We start from the raw sequence: 17,263 nt of genomic DNA on the forward strand, positions 1-17,263 counted from the left end.
GGGGGGCATATTGCTGTACGGTGGGGGCTGGTTGGTAGAGGACCTTTGTCTTACAAATCTTTAGTTTGCTGATTTCCTTCCCTACAGAGATTAGTGAACCAGATGAGTTTTTGCGACAATTATTTCAGACTAATTTCAGATTTCTTATTGAATTTTAATTTCACCATCTGCCATGGTGGAATTTGAACCTGGGTCCCCAGATCTCGCCATGGGTTCTGCATTACTAATCCAGTGACAATACCACTACACCACTCTCCTCTGGCTAGCCTTTAGTGACTGAAAATAAGGCAGTTGGAGTACTTTAGAAGAGTATTTGCGATATGAAAGTAATTAAACAGAGATCACAAACTTTTCCTGGCATCCCACTCAAAATTAAAAGTGGTGCCAACATTTATCACCACAACCTAGTGGCAAAAATGAGAGCTTAGAAATTGAGAGGTAGTCATTTGACAGATCAAAACTGGTTGTGTGATAGCTGAAGCGTGGGGATAAGGGAGCAGTAATTTGAATGTCAGGATGTGGCAACTGTTTTGGAACCAGATCGCCATTCCTTCATTATTGTTGGATCAACAGCCTCAAATTCCTTCCCTAACAGCACAGATGATGGACCATGGGCTGCAGTGGTTCAAGAAGGCAGCTCACCGTCACCACCTCTTCAAAGCAATTAGGGATGGCCAATAACTGGTAGTCTAGCCAGTGATGCCAATATCCCATGAACAAAGTCCTCAGGCATCAACTTTGCACCAAATTAGATTTGGATGATTGCATGGAGAATTACAGGTGACAGTAGGGTAAGGAGGAACAGTAAGTAGTGCAGATGGGAGAAGAGGGACAGATTAAATGAGTGGGAACATTTTATTAGAAATAGAGTTCAATGCGGGGAAGCTTGAAGCCATCTACTTTGGATCCAAGGATAAACTGGAGTTCTTTTCTAACTGGTGAGAAAGGATCTGTAGAGGAGCACGGTGACTGAAGTTCAAGGACATATCATGATAATCATGTGTAGATTCTTGGTCAGATGTCATATGGAACAGTGCATTCTTTTGGCAGCATATAGCACAGTGGTTAGCACTGTTGCTTCACAGCACAAGGAACCTCGGTTTAATTCCCAGCTTGGGTCACTGTCTGTGCAGCGTCTGCACGTTCTCCTCATGTCTGCGTGGGCTTCCTCCCATAAGTCCCAAAAGACATGCATTTAGGTGATTTAGACATTCTGAATTCTCCGAGCCCCTGAATGGGTGCCAGAATGTGGCGACTAGGGGATTTTCATTGCAGTGTTAATGTAAGCCTACTTGTGACGCTAATAAAGATTATTATGGGCACTATACTTCAGAGAGGACCGGAAAGTGGAGCTGAGTCCACAAAAGATCAGCCATGATCTCACTGAATGGCAGAGCAGGCTCGAGGACCAGATGGCCTACCCCTGCTCCTAGTTCTTATGTTCTAGGACTTATTGGCGATGGACGGGGTTAAAGTAACATTATGAGGAGAGATTGCATAAAGTCAGTTTGAAATTCTTTGACTATTCGAGATTGAAGAGTGATCTGATCAAGTTGCTTTCATTTTTTATTGAAAGAATTTGATGGGGCAGATGTAGGAAACTATTTCTTTGGGTTGTGGAATCAAGAATGAGGGGCTGATATAAAATTAGAGCCAAGCTATTCAAGATTGAGATCAGGAGGCACAAAGTGATATTTGGAAACTCTCCCACAAAAAGACAACTGATACTTTCAACACAGATGGATTTTCTTGTTTACGAAGGAATGTGAAGCAAAGGTTGGCAAATGGAGTTGAGACACAGACAAGCCATGATTTGACCGAATGGAGTAAGACTGAATGGAAGGATGCCCCACTCTTTGTTTCCAATATTCTCAACATTAACAAGAGGAGAAAGCAAACACTTGTTCCATTAGTGCCAATGGGGAAATTTTCTTCAGCGACCAGGGATTAAAAATTGATCCTTGTTCGTCAATAACAAATTCTTAAAAAGAAACAACCACTTTGATACTAAATCCTTTTAATGAAAGGGATTCAATCAGCAATTAACAAAATATTTTAAGTGTTGCCAAAGTAATAAATTTACAATGTTGCAGCCAGACAATACAAAATGCATACATTACTGTGGTTTCAACACTTTGAAATGAGCATTCCAGTCCACCACTTAGATGTCTGGAGTTTAAGATATTTTATTGAGTTTATGGGGCTTATGGTGTTTCTGAATGATCAGTACCACCCAAGATTAGTAAAACAAGCAAATTCTTGCATAATATATACAGATATCTGCAATTTAAATCTGAAATATTTCAACAAACAGCAACACAATTATACTCCCAGGTATAACGGTATTGAAAAATAAGTGTGTGAAACCACCGTCTTCACTTTCATTCAATACTGAAGAATTCTTTTGCTGTCAGTAACTTGTGTTGAAGCTAAGATAATGAATCATCATTCGCAGGTGTAGGCATTTTACATTTGTGGTCCCTACCTATGAAATAAAACACAGAATAAGAAAATAGTATAACATGATTCAAACATGAAACAAGCTTACTTATGAATCACCTTTCAACTTGCAACATTGCCTGTCTGTTTATAAACTCTGAACTATATTCCCTGCACCAAAAATGCTATTACTGTAAATTATTTAACTTGGCCAATGGGAATGGATATTGTTTGCTCTAATGGTAACTAGGACTTTCAGAATGATAGCGGAGGTGTGGATTATCTGCTACATCAATTTTGATATATATTAAAGCTTTCACATATAACCCAAATAGATCCTGCACAAAGAATATCACTAGTGAAGTCACAAACATAAGAAAACAAAAGTCTTAAGGTAACCAAAATTTACCCCACAAGAGACTGTGTTGCAGAGTTCAACCTGAATTTGCAACTTTAAAAAAAAAACCTGACTGCAGCAAATAATTCCCTTTGCTATAAAGAGAGGGTCCAACAAAGAGTGGGAGTATTTGGTTTCTGAAATTGTGAAAGTCATTGGTAAAGATCCAAGTGTCCGGCTCCTCGATTCTACAAGGTAACAACTATAGGCCAAACTTGCACTACCTTTCCTTATTAAGTGATCTACCCAAAAGCCAAAATTAATTCAAAGCCTGCAGTTTACCTATCAACAATGCCAATCTTTCACTAGAAGAGTAACAATAAAGGCAAAATACTGGTCTTTGCCAGTTGAGATTTAGCAGTGCAGGACTTTAAAGATATTATTTTAATTGAAAAATCACAAGCAAACAGTGATATTTCAGTTACTTAAAGTCACTGTAAGTGTTGTCTTTATGGGACAGAAACCTTAATTCAGTCTTCATTTTCTTGCAATATGCATCGTCTCCCATCAGGGTGCACCTAAGAGACAGAGAACAAGTAAAGAAACACCTTGATCCCTTAAGTTTTGCTGTGCTTTTCTTTTAAAAATAGCCTGTGAAAAAATTCTGCATAACAATAAGGAATTTAAATAATTTTCTTGAGCAAATCACCTCACGTTTGAAGCTCTCAAACTTAATTTTAAAATGTTTATATACATCACGATTCAACTGGAGCAAAGCAAAGAATCCTTAGAAGTGTCAGCTATTCAAAGAAAAGTGTTTTATTTTCTTTAAAGATAACAGTTGCAAGAAATGCACTTTTCATCTGGTATGAAATGCTTATCTAGGCATGCCGTCAGAAATGACCTTGTGGAGGTGAAGGAGAAGGTGTCTCATTCAAAGTAGGCCCATGGAATAGGCGGCGTGGCCTGTTGCCTCCCAGCTTAGCAACATAACGTGCTTTCCTTTCTCTCTCAGCACCATCGAAGGGAAGTAAGAAAACAGTACAAAACATTAGTCATTTCGCATTAACAGGGTAACTGGATCAGATTTCCAAACAGCTTTGTGAATTGTGGTGACCTTTAACTGGCATTACTCTGATTTCCAATAAGTAACATGACCTCCGAACAGGTACTTTCACGGTAAGTTAGAACATTAACTAAACTGATTGGTAAAGAGACACTAGGAAACTGATCAACTACTCCTTTGCTTAAATCATTTTTACCAGTTTTATTTTTTGAAATAGTAAGTGAAACGCTTACAGCAACTAAAGGCAATTTACGTTGAGTGCATTGATTTGTGACTTGATAATCTTACTTTTTTTACTTTGTACAAAAGGTTGTTGGATAAAAATGTCACATTTACATAGAAAATGACGCTCGTTAAACATCTCATTCCAAGACAATTGCGATAATAAAATAAAAAAACAGATCAGATCAGCAAGTCACCACTGTAGTTTTATCGCTGTACAGAGACTTTTGACTGCACATTCGGACCACTGTGAAATAGCTATAATAATGTTTGTTCAAAATGAACACTTTATTCACCAATGTATCTATAAATACATACCAAAATTCTTCAGTATTCTGCATGGGTAACTTTAGGTGCAGGAAGAGTATTCTGCTGCCTGACAAAATGCCCCAACTTACCTTTAATATATACAGTATAAGCAAAGACATTGTGCAATTATTTTAACTCCTTCACTGGCTGTTTAAGAGTCTGCAGGTCTTAGTACAACACTAAGTTCTGATCAGCTAGTTTCTGAAGGTTACTTTTCGTTGTGGGTTTATTTCAATAGGAGGATATAAAACGATTTATGCCCATTTTGTGAATGGATTGGCCCATAGGTGTAAAGGCTTACTGAATCAAAAACAAACTACCACGCAAACTGAAACCACAGGGTTAACGGGTCCTTTTTCAGTCCAAAATCAAATATTTGAGTTGTGCCAGTGAAGGGGCTAAGTGTGAAGCTAAATTTAAAGTCATCACAACTCATCTTAAAAATCTAAATGCCAAATTAAATGTACAAAAGAAAAGAAGTTAAAGAAGCAATTACCGCTTTAAAAAGCAGCTTCTTTGCTCAAGAGTGGAAGGTTATGTATGCCTGTATTGAGAGACAACATGATCACAAATAATGAAACCAATGCACATAACGTAGCAAAGGAAATTCTTACTGTAAAACAATTTCTTAATTTTAATTATTAAAAATTCAGGTGTCATATTTTAGCCATCTACAAAGAAATATAAAATCCCAATCTTTTTCCATTTTAATGACTAAATGAAACTGTTTCTGTTTATTAATGGACTATAAGTACAGATTTACTAAGAAACAGAATTTTATGGCATTGACAAATCTCTACCACAATTCTATAACAGTGTCAAGATGGTGATAAACAGTACACTGAAGGTGCTATAGCATCAAGCTTCCCTGCACTGAAAGTCTATAAATTGGCATAGTTTCAGCAGTACATTAGCAAATTCACAAGCTAGTTAATATCTTATCACATTCGCCAGCATGCAAGGCATTCTGCCATGATGCTACTATTTCTCATTCATGAGCTGTGCCTATCTGTGACAATGAATGCTAATACACCAGTAATGTTGATGGTTTAGCTTACCTTCAGTGTACTGAAAGTGGTACACAACCTGCTTTAAATGATGTGACCATCCCTGCGAGCAGGCACAGGTAGGGACAGGCCCCTTCGGCACTGAGTACACCAAGGGCATGCTGGCCTGCGTACACACACCTAGGAAAATGTGAATATAAATATCATTTTACCTCGGCCATTGTTTCAGAGACAAGGATGGGCTAAGCCTGCACAAAAACAAAGGCGCATTTTGCAGAGTTGCGGCCAAAATTCTTCTCCAAAAAAACACCACTGTTTATAAGATCTTTAATTTTTTTTTAATAAACAGTTTGTGTGCAGTCTTAGCTGTTAAAACAATTCAACAAAACTACAGTGAAAGTATGAAGAAAACATTTGGAAAAAACAAATCAATATATTTACAGTGACTCATATTCCTACTAGAAGTAACATTTCTCTTTTAACTTAACTTCATGCATATTTCACGGTAAACATCGTGTTTCACATATACTAAAATACTTTTCTCTGACTTTGCCAGTCTTTGTTTAATTGCTCAAACCCGTTAAATCCTCCGATTAAATCTTCTCCTGAATGAATGGGTGCTGCAGTGCCTGGTTAATGCTGACGCGTTTGGCTGGGTCTAACATTAGAATCTGCTCCAGCAAGTCCTTGAGCTGGTGAACTTTTTTACGCTGGTCTTCTGGCAAACGCTGACAACCAATCATGTCAGACAATAGGTCCTTAGTAGAATTAATAGTGCTCATAACAGTGACTTTCTCCTAAAGCAAAACAAACAAAAACAAAAATCAATCTCGGTCTGGATGCATCGTGTGCTTCAATATTTTGGACACGCAGAGAATTTTCAAAGCACCGTATTCAAAGACAAAGCACGTTTACAGTTGTGTACAACAGTGATTAAGTCTGCAACATTGAAAATAATTTTAATTAAGCATTAAAGTTTAAAATAACCATAACAGTATCATATTAGCTGCAAATAGTTACATGGAAAAACAAGTGCAAAGGGTTATTGGCACACTGCTGAAGTGTAATGGAGTCGAACAGGTAGTGAATTTAAAGATATGGCAACCATCTTTTGGAGTTGATTCTTCTCAAATTGTCGACACACTTAAATTTCTGCAGGGCGCAAGTCTCATTGCAAAGATGCTGTAGTTCATGTACCAATCCATACTATACCCTCTACAGAGTTGTGTAGAAGAACTAATTGCATTCAAATTAAAAGGTTTCTGCTGCATTCTATGTTTTCAAAGCATTAGATCCAAGCATCTTTTGTTCGATTAAAGAAAATGTGAGATTGTGTGTGCTTTGTGGATCTTACCACGTGCTTGATGTGAATTATAGTGTGTATCCCACAGATTTCTTCTGTTTATGTGTAAGACCAGTTTCATAATCTGAATGAAGTCCGTGGAAAAATCACAAGATCTCTATACTCAAGGCTTTTGTGACATTTATCACTTTTACACCAGACCAAATCAACAGGCATGTCTATAAACAGGAACTGTTGTTAGTAGTTTGGGTTTTATGCCCTTACTGTTGTAAATCATAGATCCCAGAATTTGGTTTAATTTTAAACAAAACATGAATGCATAATCAAACTTTATACGCAAACAAACCTTCACATGATCTCCAAACAGTAGAGTTTTGACACATTTTCCATAATAAAGCATCAGTCTTGCTCAGCAAAATCACTCACATCGGAGTCAGAAAGTTCAAAAGCAAGGAAGTGGGGTGATGGCGCTGTCCAATGTATCACTGGATACACTTTATTTTAAAAGACAAAATATTAAACTGAGGCTTTGCCTGCATTCCCAAGCAAATATAAGAGATTTACTTCATGTGGAGACAAAGTTCGATCTTTGACTATCATGTTATGTATCAGTAACATTGCTAAATGGGATAAATTCAGGGCAAATGGAACAGCTCAAACCTGGGCATGGATGAGGGGCTGTGGGTCATCAGCATCAACAGAATTGTATTCAGCCACAATCTGTAAAGGCACAGTTATCCCTCACTCTATCATGATTGTCAATGCGGGATCAAACACCGTACAGTAAGTGTAGGAGGGAATGTCAGGCGCACACCAGGACTATCTAAAAATTATATGTCAACCATCTATCCACAGCATAAGACTATATGAATGAGGAGCAGCTTGCGTTAGAGATAAGCGATCCCACAGCCGATGGATGTGGCTTTGTAGTTCTGCTCCATCCAGTTACCAAATGAATACATACATACAGGGCAGAAGGAGGCCATTCGGCCCACTTAAGCCCTCACTTCCACCCTATACCCATAACCCAATAACCCCTCCTAACCTTTTTGGACACTAAGAGCAATTTATCATGGCCAACCATAGGGCAGCAGGGTAGCATGGTGGTTAGCATAAATGCTTCACAGCTCCAGGGTCCCAGGTTCGATTCCCGGCTGGGTCACTGTCTGTGTGGAGTCTGCACGTCCTCCCCCTGTGTGCGTGGGTTTCCTCCGGGTGCTCCGGTTTCCTCCCACAGTCCAAAGATGTGCGGGTTAGGTGGATTGGCCATGATAAATTGCCCGTAGTGTCCTAATAAAAGTAAGGTTAAGGGGGGGGGTTGTTGGGTTACAGGTATAGGGTGGATACGCGGGTTTGAGTAGGGTGATCATGGCTCGGCACAACATTGAGGGCTGAAGGGCCTGTTCTGTGCTGTACTGTTCTATGTTCTAAATTGCCCGTAGCGTCCTAATAAAAGTAAGGTTAAGGGGGGGGGTTGTTGGGTTACGGGTATAGGGTGGATACGTGGGTTTGAGTAGGGTGATCATGGCTCGGCACAACATTGAGGGCCGAAGGGCCTGTTCTGTGCTGTACTGTTCTATGTTCTAACCCACTTAACCTGCACGTCTTTGGACTGTAGGAGGAAACCGGAGCACCCGGAGGAAACCCACGCAGACACGGGGAGAATGTGCAGACTCTGCACAATGACGCAGCAGGGAATCGAATCTGGAACTCTGGCGCTGTTAAGCCACAGTGCTAGCGACTGTGCTACCGTGCCGCCCTTGTCTCAGAGAAACTCGGTAACTTGGCCTCCACAGCCTTCTGCTGCGGTGTGTTCCGCGGATTCGCCACCCTCTGGCTCGGGAGGTTCCCCCTCGTCTCTGTTTTGAGGAGTTGTCCCTTTGGACTGAGGCTGTGCCCTCTGGTTCTGGTTTCTCCTACTAGTGGAAAAGGTCAAAGATGTAACTGGCTGTGTGCATGATAAAGAGCACTAACCCAATTAAATTGTGCTAATTGTCCTCTTTCTGTTTTGTAACTATTATATTTAGACTTGGGTTTCAAGGAAACTGATACACCATTGATGAATAAAATAAGCTGATGGTTGGATTGATATTGTAGGAACTAAATGTGGGAAGAGGCAGTGTGGAACATAAGGCACCAAATAGACGGGATGGGCCAAATGGGCTGGTTTTGTGCTGTAAATAAATGCAACGCTTGCTATTGGCAGCGTTGCCAATTGTGGGATCTCGCGTGCACCCACACACAGTGGTGCCTTGGATGCCCAACAGGATCCGCAAGTTAAGAAAGGCGGGGTTCTTCTTTGCTTTGGCGCATTTGGTTGTGCCTGGGGTTAAGAAAAAATGAGCAGAGTACGAAGTAAAATTCTCATCTGATTCCTGAGAATTCCTCAAACTAGCACAACCAACAAATTCATGTAAGTCACTCTCTCTCACAAGCTACTCTCTATCTCTCCCACTCCATAATCTCACCCAATGCACTTAGTCCCCAACACATTCAAGCCTCCAATGATCTCAGAACACTTTCAATCTTCCATCCCGCTGACACATTGTCACATATTCCCCATTCACTCACTTATCTAATTCCCAGGAAAGCTTACTGAGAATAAGTGAGTGAATGAATATGTGACAGAATTTTGCATCGTACTCTGCTCATTGTTCTCAATTTCATTGCACGAGCTAATGCGTTGGGGTGGGGAACAATTTTGCTTTATTTGTGATCCTGTTGGACACCCAGGGGCGCTGCGTGCACTGTGTGTGTGGGAGCGAGCCAGATCCCGCAATTGGCAATGAAATCCTCTTCAGAAAGGAGATGTGAACCCGATAATTATCCAAGTACATATGTAATTTAATTGGTGATAGTAATATCGTTCAGTGATTTTAAGTGCTACGCTTGTGAGATGTTGAAGATCCGTGACGATTCCAGCGACTCGGCCGACTACATCTGCAGGAAGTGCACCCAATTGCAATACCTCACAGACCGCATGGATAGATTGGAGCAGCTGTTGGGTACACGTAGGAGCACGAAGGTGGTGGAAAGCGTCATAGACAGGAGTTTCAGTGATGTGGTGACACCCAAGGTGCAGGGAGATAGATGGGTGACAGCTAGAATGGGCAGGCAAGTCAGTAAAGGAATCCCTTGGGGTCGTCCTCCTCTCTAACAAGTATATAGTTTTGGATACTGTTAGGGCGGATGGCCTATCAGGGGATAACAGCAGCAGCAGCAAGAGCAGGGTGGGACAAAGAGCACTGGAGCAAGAGTTATAGGGGACTCTATAGTTAGGGGTACAGATAGGCGCCTCTGTGAACGTGAAAGAGACTCCAGGATGGTACGCTGCCTCCCTTGTGCCAGGGTCCAGGATGTCTCTGAACGGGCAAAAAGCATTCTGAAGAGAGAGGGCGAACAGCCAGAGGTCGTAGTACACACAGGTGCTCCCGACATTGGCAGGAAGAGCGATGAAGTCCTGCAGAAGGAGTTCAGGGAGTTAGGCAATAAGCTAAAAAGCAGGACCTCTAGGGTTGTAATCTCAGGATTACTCCTTGTGCCGCGTGCCAGTGAGGCTAGAAATAGGAGGAGAGTGCAGCTAAATATGTGGCTAAACCAGAGGTGTGAGAAGAAAGGTTTCAGATTTCGGGACCATTGGGATCTCTTTCGGGGCAGGAGTCACCTGTACAAGAAGGGCAGTTTGCATCTAAACTGGAGCAGCACCAATCCTGGCCGCGAGGTATGGGAGAGTCACTCGGGAGGATTTAAACTAGTATGACAGGGGGGTGGGAACCAGAGTGCAGATTTTGGATAGGTGCAAAAGTAACAGGGTTATTGTGATAGGGGATTTTAATTTCCCCTATATCGACTGGAATTCACTTAGTACTAGGGGCTTGGATGGGGCAGAGTTTGTAAGGTGTATCCAGGAAGCCTTATTGAAACAATATGTAGATAGTCCAACTGTGGAAGGATCAGTACTGGATCTGGTATTGGGGAATGAACCTGGACAAGTGGTTGAGGTTTCAGTAGGGGAACATTTTGGGAGTAGGGTAAAAGGGGTGGGGTTACATTAGAGGGACAGGTAGTATTAAGGAAACAGGCGGGCTGCAGAAGAACTTGGACAGGCTAGGAGTGGGCAAAGAAGTGGCAGATGGAATACAATGTGGAAAATTGTGAATTTGTGCACTTTGGAAGGAGAAATGGAGGCATAGACTATTTTCTAAATGGGGAGATGCTTAGGAAATCAGAAGTACAAAGGGACTTGGGATTCCTTGTTCATGATTCCCTTGATGTCAACGTGCAGATTTAGTCGGCAGTTAGGAAGGCAAATGCAATGTGAGTATTCATGTTGAGAGGGCTCGAATACAAGACCAGGGATGTACTTCTGATGCTATATAAGGCTCTGCTCAGACCCCATTTGGAGTATTCGGAGTGGTTTTGGGCCCCGTATCGAAGGAACGATGTGCTGGCCTTGGAAAGGGTCCAGAGGAGGTTCACAAGAATGATCCCTGGAATGAAGAGCTTGTCGTATGAGGAACAGTTGAGGACTCTGGGTCTGTACTCGGAGTTTAGAAGAATGAGGGAGGATCTTATTGAAACTTACAGGAAGCTGCGAGGCCTGGATAGAGTGGACATGGAGAGAACGGTTCCACTTGTGGGAGGGACTGGAAGCAGAGGACGCAGTCTCAGACTGGAGGGACTGTCCTTTGAATCGGAGATGGGGAGGAGTTTCTTCGGCCGGACGGCGGTGAATCTGTGGAGCTCTTTGCCACAGAGGGCTGTGGAGGCCAAATCACTGAGTGTTTTTAAGTCAAGAGATAGATAGGTTCTTGATCAATAAGGAGATCAGGGTTATGGGGAGAAGGCAGGAGAATGGGGATGAGAAAAATATCAGCCATGATTGAATGTCGGAGCAGACTCGATGGGTCGAGTAGACTAATTCTGCTCCGATGTCTTTTGGTCTTAAGGTCTAATTTCATAAGTTTGAGGGTACTTTAGATAGGGATGAGGATAACTCTCGGGTTAAAGGAACGAAACAGGAAAATGAAAATTACGATAACATTCAACAGGAATTGAAGAATTTGGATTGGATGCAGCTGTTCGAGGGCAAATCAACATCGGCCATATTTGAGTCTATCAAGCGACAGTTGATTAGGATTCAGGAAAGTTATGTTCCTGAGAGAACAAAGGTTAAGTATGGGAAGTTTAGGGAGTCTTGGATAATGAAGGATATTATGAACATCGTCAAAAATAGAAATGAGGCTTTTGTACGGTTTAGAAGGGTGGGGACAGTCAAAACCCTTGAGAAGTACGAATAAAGTAGGACGGTACTGAAGCGGGAAATTAGGTGGGCTAGGAGGGGTCATGAAAAATCCTTGGCAAGTAGGGTTAAGATGAAGTTTTAAATTTATATGTAAAAGCAAGAGGGTGGACAGGGAAAGGATTGGACCACTTAAGGACAGTGGGGGGAATCTATGTGTTGAGACAGAGGAAATGGGCGAGGTACTAAATGAGTACTTTGCATCAGTGTTCACCAAAGCAAAGGAATTTTTGGGGATGAATGCACCGCCTGTGGAAGTAGTTGAGTCGGAAACATTAGGGACCTCCAAGCGGCTATTGGATAGGTACATGGATTACGGTAGAATGATGGGGTGTAGATTAATTTGTTCTTAATCTAGGACAAAAGTTTGGCACAACATCCTGGGCCGAAGGGCCTGTTCTGTGCTGTATTTTTCTATGTTCTATGAAAGGACCTTCGCCTCAACCATTGCCATACAATGGCAATTATTGGTTATGTTATTGCTGTTTATGGGAGCATGCTATGTGCAAATTGGCTGCTGTAAATGCCAGCAAAACAGCAAATTATCTTTCAGAAGGTAAATAACAGCTAACTGATTAACTTTGGGATCTCGATGACATGAACAGCAAATTTGTTGGAAATCTTCTGAGACTTTGCTGGTAAATTGGAACTGTTGGAATATTGCATTGTGGAATATTGCAGAATTGCTTTGAACTTTGTTTGCACCTTCGATGAATCAGAAACTGAACTGGACTAGCCATATTAATCTGTGGCTATCAGGACAGGTCAAAGGCTAGGAATGCTACTCACCTCCTGACCCACCAAAGACTGTCCACCATCTACACGGCACAAGTCAGGAGTGTAATGGAATACTCTCCACTTGCCTGGATAAGTGCAGTTCTAAAACACTCAAGAAGCTCAACACTATCCAGGACAAAGCAGCCCACTTAATTACACCCCCCTCCACAAACAGTTAAACCTTCCACCACCGGCGAACAAGATGCAGCGCAGTAACTCACCAAGGTTCCTTCGACAGCATCTTCCAAACCCACGACCACTACCATCTAGAAGGACAAGAGCAGCAGATACCTGGGAACCCCACCACCTGGAGGTTCCCCTCCAAAGTCACTCACTACCATGACTTGGAAATATATCGCCGTTCATTCACTCTCGCTGGAGCAACATCCTGGAACTCCCTCCCAAATAGCACAGTGGGTGTACCTAGACGTCAAGGACTGCAGCGGTTCAAGAAGACAACTCACCACCACCACCTTCTGAAGGGCAAGTAGGGACGGGCATTGAATGTTGGCCTAACTAGCAACGCCCATAAGCCCGTAAATTAATTTTTAAAAAGTTATTGTCCATACATTCATTTTCCTTTTCAAATTATGTCAGATTCTAGGACCTAAGCATTAACAATAAGGATTTAAAACATACTTAACAAACGTATCGGAAAGGTGGTAACAGACATCTAACAAATTCTTTAGACTTCTGCAAGGCAATTTTATTCAGGAGATGTTATGGCACCATGGTATTGAATCAATACTTATTCCAAATTGCTTTTAAAAATAGGTGCTTTCCAGAGACACTACTCTCTCCTGGCGAACACAGTTACAGCTGCAGCAAAACCCTCCAATTGATTTAAAATTTGACACACTGATTGGACCCCTACTACACAATGTAAAAATGCATTTCACAAATCAATAATTTTGGCTTCATATTCAGAAACCAGACAATGAATTATGTAAGCTACCATTCAAGGCCCCAAACACTCCTTTCAGATGATGCCACATTTTACTTGCATCCCCTTCAATTTGGTCTACTGTTTTCACAGCTCCCAGGCGGTCTCCTCTACATAGGGGAGGCTAAGCCATGACTGGGTGACCGCTTTGCAAAACACCTCTGCTCAGCCCGCAAGCATGACCCCAACTTTCCCGTTTTGGGCAGGAGAGCAAGCTGCTGAGTTGAAATGGTGGACATGTCTGTCCTTGGCCTGCTGTAATGCTCCTGTGCTGCCGAACGCAAACTGGAAGAGCAGCACCTCATCTTAATTAGGTGCGTTACAGTCCTCAGAACGCAACATTGAGTTCAACACCTTTAGACTGTACCCTTCTCCTCTATCGTATTTTAAAATATTGTTATTCAGAAAGGTATAACAAGACAGTAACAGTACAGCAAACACGTCAAAATAAACCCACCCAAATACACCACCCCCCCCAGCCGTAACCCCTAACAACACACACAAAAAAACCCAAAATTAACCCCCCCCCCCCCCCCCCCCCCCCCCCCCCCCGCAACAGTTGACTGCGACCAATTTCCTGATACAAGAGATGAAAGGCCGCCACCTCGAGTAAGAACCATTCCTCCAAACCCTTCATGGTGTACTTGACTTTCTCGATATACAAAAATTCCATCAAATCATCCAGCCAGGACAGGGCGCTAGGCAGCATTGGGGACCTCTACCCAAGGAGAACTCACCACTGGGCCATTAGCGAGGCAATGGCGAATGGTTCCTGCAAATAGGGGCCAACGTTGACATGGAGCACAGCTTAAAATGCTGCCTAAACTGCCTCCAAATACTCAAACTGGCTGTCACCACCTGGCTCAAAGTGAATTTTGTAGGGGAAAATTGCAGCAGTGCAGTAACCAGGGCCCGCAGGTTTGAACCTCGACTCGAGCTCGTCTTCCTCCGTCCACATATAGAATCTGGATCCCCAAGCCTCCCCTACACCGTCTCAGTATTTGCAGCCCAACAGTAAAATAACAAACTAGGTAGTGACAACCCCCCTCCACTCCCTCTCTTGCACAATCGGAGGGGTCTTCCCTGCCCAAACAAAAGAGGATTTTATTTTATTGACCTTACAAAAGGAAACTTTGGGAAGAAAGACTGGGAGACAGTGAAACAAAAACAAAAACCTCGGGAGAATGTTAATTTTCAGTCTGCACCCTGCCTGCCAAGATTAGACGGGAGGATGTTCCACCTTCTCAAGTCGGCCTGAACCCCATTCACTGGACTAACAAAGTCACACTTATGGAGCGAGGCTCAATCATGGGCCACCCAGATAGCAGAAGTTAGTCCTGGCCAGGCGAAACGGCAAGATCCCATCTCCTCCATCTCTATCGTTGTAAAAAAATATATCCCAAACATTTTTTGCCCCAATGCAAAAACCCTCCCTCCCCCACTGGGCCATCTGTCACTTGTTCTTAAGTTTTGCAACATCTTTGTTTCAATCTCTCCGAGCTCCCACTAATCACTGACCGTTTACTGTTTCACCCCATCTTGTACAGTGTATAATCCAACACATTTCTCCCTCTGCGGACTTGAAACATTAACTGTTTTCACTCCCGACAGATGCTGCTAGACCTGCTGCATTTATCCAGCATTCTCCATTTCCGTTTTTATTTGATTCCAGCGTGTGTAGCATTCTGCTTTTATTTTAATGAATGTTCAGCAGCTATGATTCTTGTTACAGCAGTTCATCATGGACGTAAATGGAAGCATAATTCACTCTGTGCTAATTAAGGAGCCAGGATTTGAGGATTTTTTGCACCAGCAGTGGGGGCACACTAGAATTACTCATTTAAAATAATTTTCAGCCGACTGTCTTAAGTTCAGTTTCACCTCAAGTGGTTTCATTTTTAAAACTTTGTCTAATTTGAGAATATATTTATCAGAATGTTTTTTACATTAGTTAAATAAAATATTCTTTAATATATTACCTTTCATTTTCAAAATATTGTGATTGAGTGTTAAAAGATATTTCAATATAATGCAGAACTAAATAAAGTATTGCCACAACTCCCAAGTTACTTGTGCCAGCTAAAGTACCCTGGAGAAGGGACCCGAATTTCTCCCCAGCCTTGAAAGTGATAATTATAATCTGACACTTTTAAAGATTAGAAATTGGCCCCCTATCTGAAATGAAATGAAAATCGTTTATTGTCACGAGTAGGCTTCAAATGAAGTTACTGTGAAAAGCCCCTAGTCGCCACATGCCGGCGCCTGTTCGGGAAGGCTGCCCACATGATCAAAGAATGAAGAAGGATACAATGGTGGAAGCACAATATTACGACAAAAACTGTTCCTTTGCTAGCCCCCCATGGATACCCAGAACACCTCCCAACTCACTGCAAAATGCAGAGGTGCAAGGGGGGCCCAGGACAACTCTCTCCCATGTTTGCTCTTACTCGTGAAGTAGCAACAGTTCTTTGTATCACACCTTTGTACACTGCCACAGGCGCTGAATTCAAGAACAAAGAAAAGTACAGCACAGGAACTGTGCCGATCATGATGCCCAAACCAAAAAAAAACCTTCTGCCCGTACTTGGTTTGTATCCCTCTATTTCATCTCTATTCATGTACCCAAGTCATTGACTTCAGGAAGCAAAGTACTGTACACACCCCTGTCAGCATTAATGGGGCCGAGGTGGAGATGGTTAGCAGTTTCAAATTCCATGGGGTGCACATCACCAAAAATCTGTCCTGGTCCACTCAGTCGACGCTATCACCAAGAAAGCACAACAGTGCCTATACTTACTCAGGAAACTAAGGAAATTCGGCATGTCCACATTAACCTTTCCCAACTTTTACAGATGCACCATAGAAAGCATCCTATCGGGCTGCATCACAGCCTGATATGGCAACTGCTCGGCCCAGGACCGCAAGGAACTTCAGAGAGTCGTGAATACCGCTCAGTCCATCACACGAACCTGCCTCCCATCCATGGATTCCATCAACACCTCCTGCTGCCTGGGGAAAGCAGGCAGCATAATCAAGGATCCCTCCCTCCCGGCTTACTCACTCTTCCAACTTCTTCCATTGGGCAGGAGATACAGAAGTCTGAGAACACGCACGAACAGACTCAAAACACAGCTTCTTCCCCACTGTCACCAGACTCCTAAATGACCCTCTTATTGACTGACCTCATTAACACTACACCCTATATGCTTCATCCGATACCAATGCTTATTTAGTTACATTGTATATCTTGTGTTGCCCTATTATGTATTTTCTTGAATTTTGTTTAATTCCCTTTTCTTCCCATGTACTAAATGATCTGTTTGAGCTGCTTGCAGAAAAATACTTTTCACTGTACCTCGGTACACGTGACAATAAACAAATCTAATCTAATCCAATCCATCCAGATGCCTCATAAATGTTGCTAATGTGCCTGCTCTGGCAGAGCCTTCCAGGCACGCACCACTCTCTGCGTGAAAAACGGACCCCACACATCTTCCTTAAACTTCCCGCTTCTCACCTTGAACCTGTGTCCCCTTGTAATTGACATTTCCACCCTTG

General features: G+C 42.3%; 1 protein-coding gene across 8 annotated transcripts in view; it reads right to left on the reverse strand.

Moving 5' to 3' along the window:
• Positions 1-2,000: 2,000 nt before the first annotated feature.
• prpf4bb (pre-mRNA processing factor 4Bb) overlaps positions 2,001-17,263 on the reverse strand; it is a 64,245-nt gene continuing 48,982 nt past the window's right edge. Inside the window, exons 15-17 of one of the 8 annotated variants that reach the window (XM_038796649.1) lie at positions 3,681-6,177; positions 3,301-3,354; positions 2,001-2,485 (exon numbers count right to left, since the gene is read on the reverse strand). The gene's annotated coding sequence lies outside the window, so the exon portion shown is untranslated. Of the gene's footprint in view, positions 6,178-17,263 lie in introns of all 8 variants that reach the window. The other 7 variants (XM_038796651.1, XM_038796645.1, XM_038796652.1 and 4 more) reach the window with 7 other exon arrangements.

The sequence above is a fragment of the Scyliorhinus canicula genome, chromosome 5 (assembly GCF_902713615.1).
Source record: "Scyliorhinus canicula chromosome 5, sScyCan1.1, whole genome shotgun sequence".
NCBI lineage: Eukaryota > Metazoa > Chordata > Chondrichthyes > Carcharhiniformes > Scyliorhinidae > Scyliorhinus > Scyliorhinus canicula.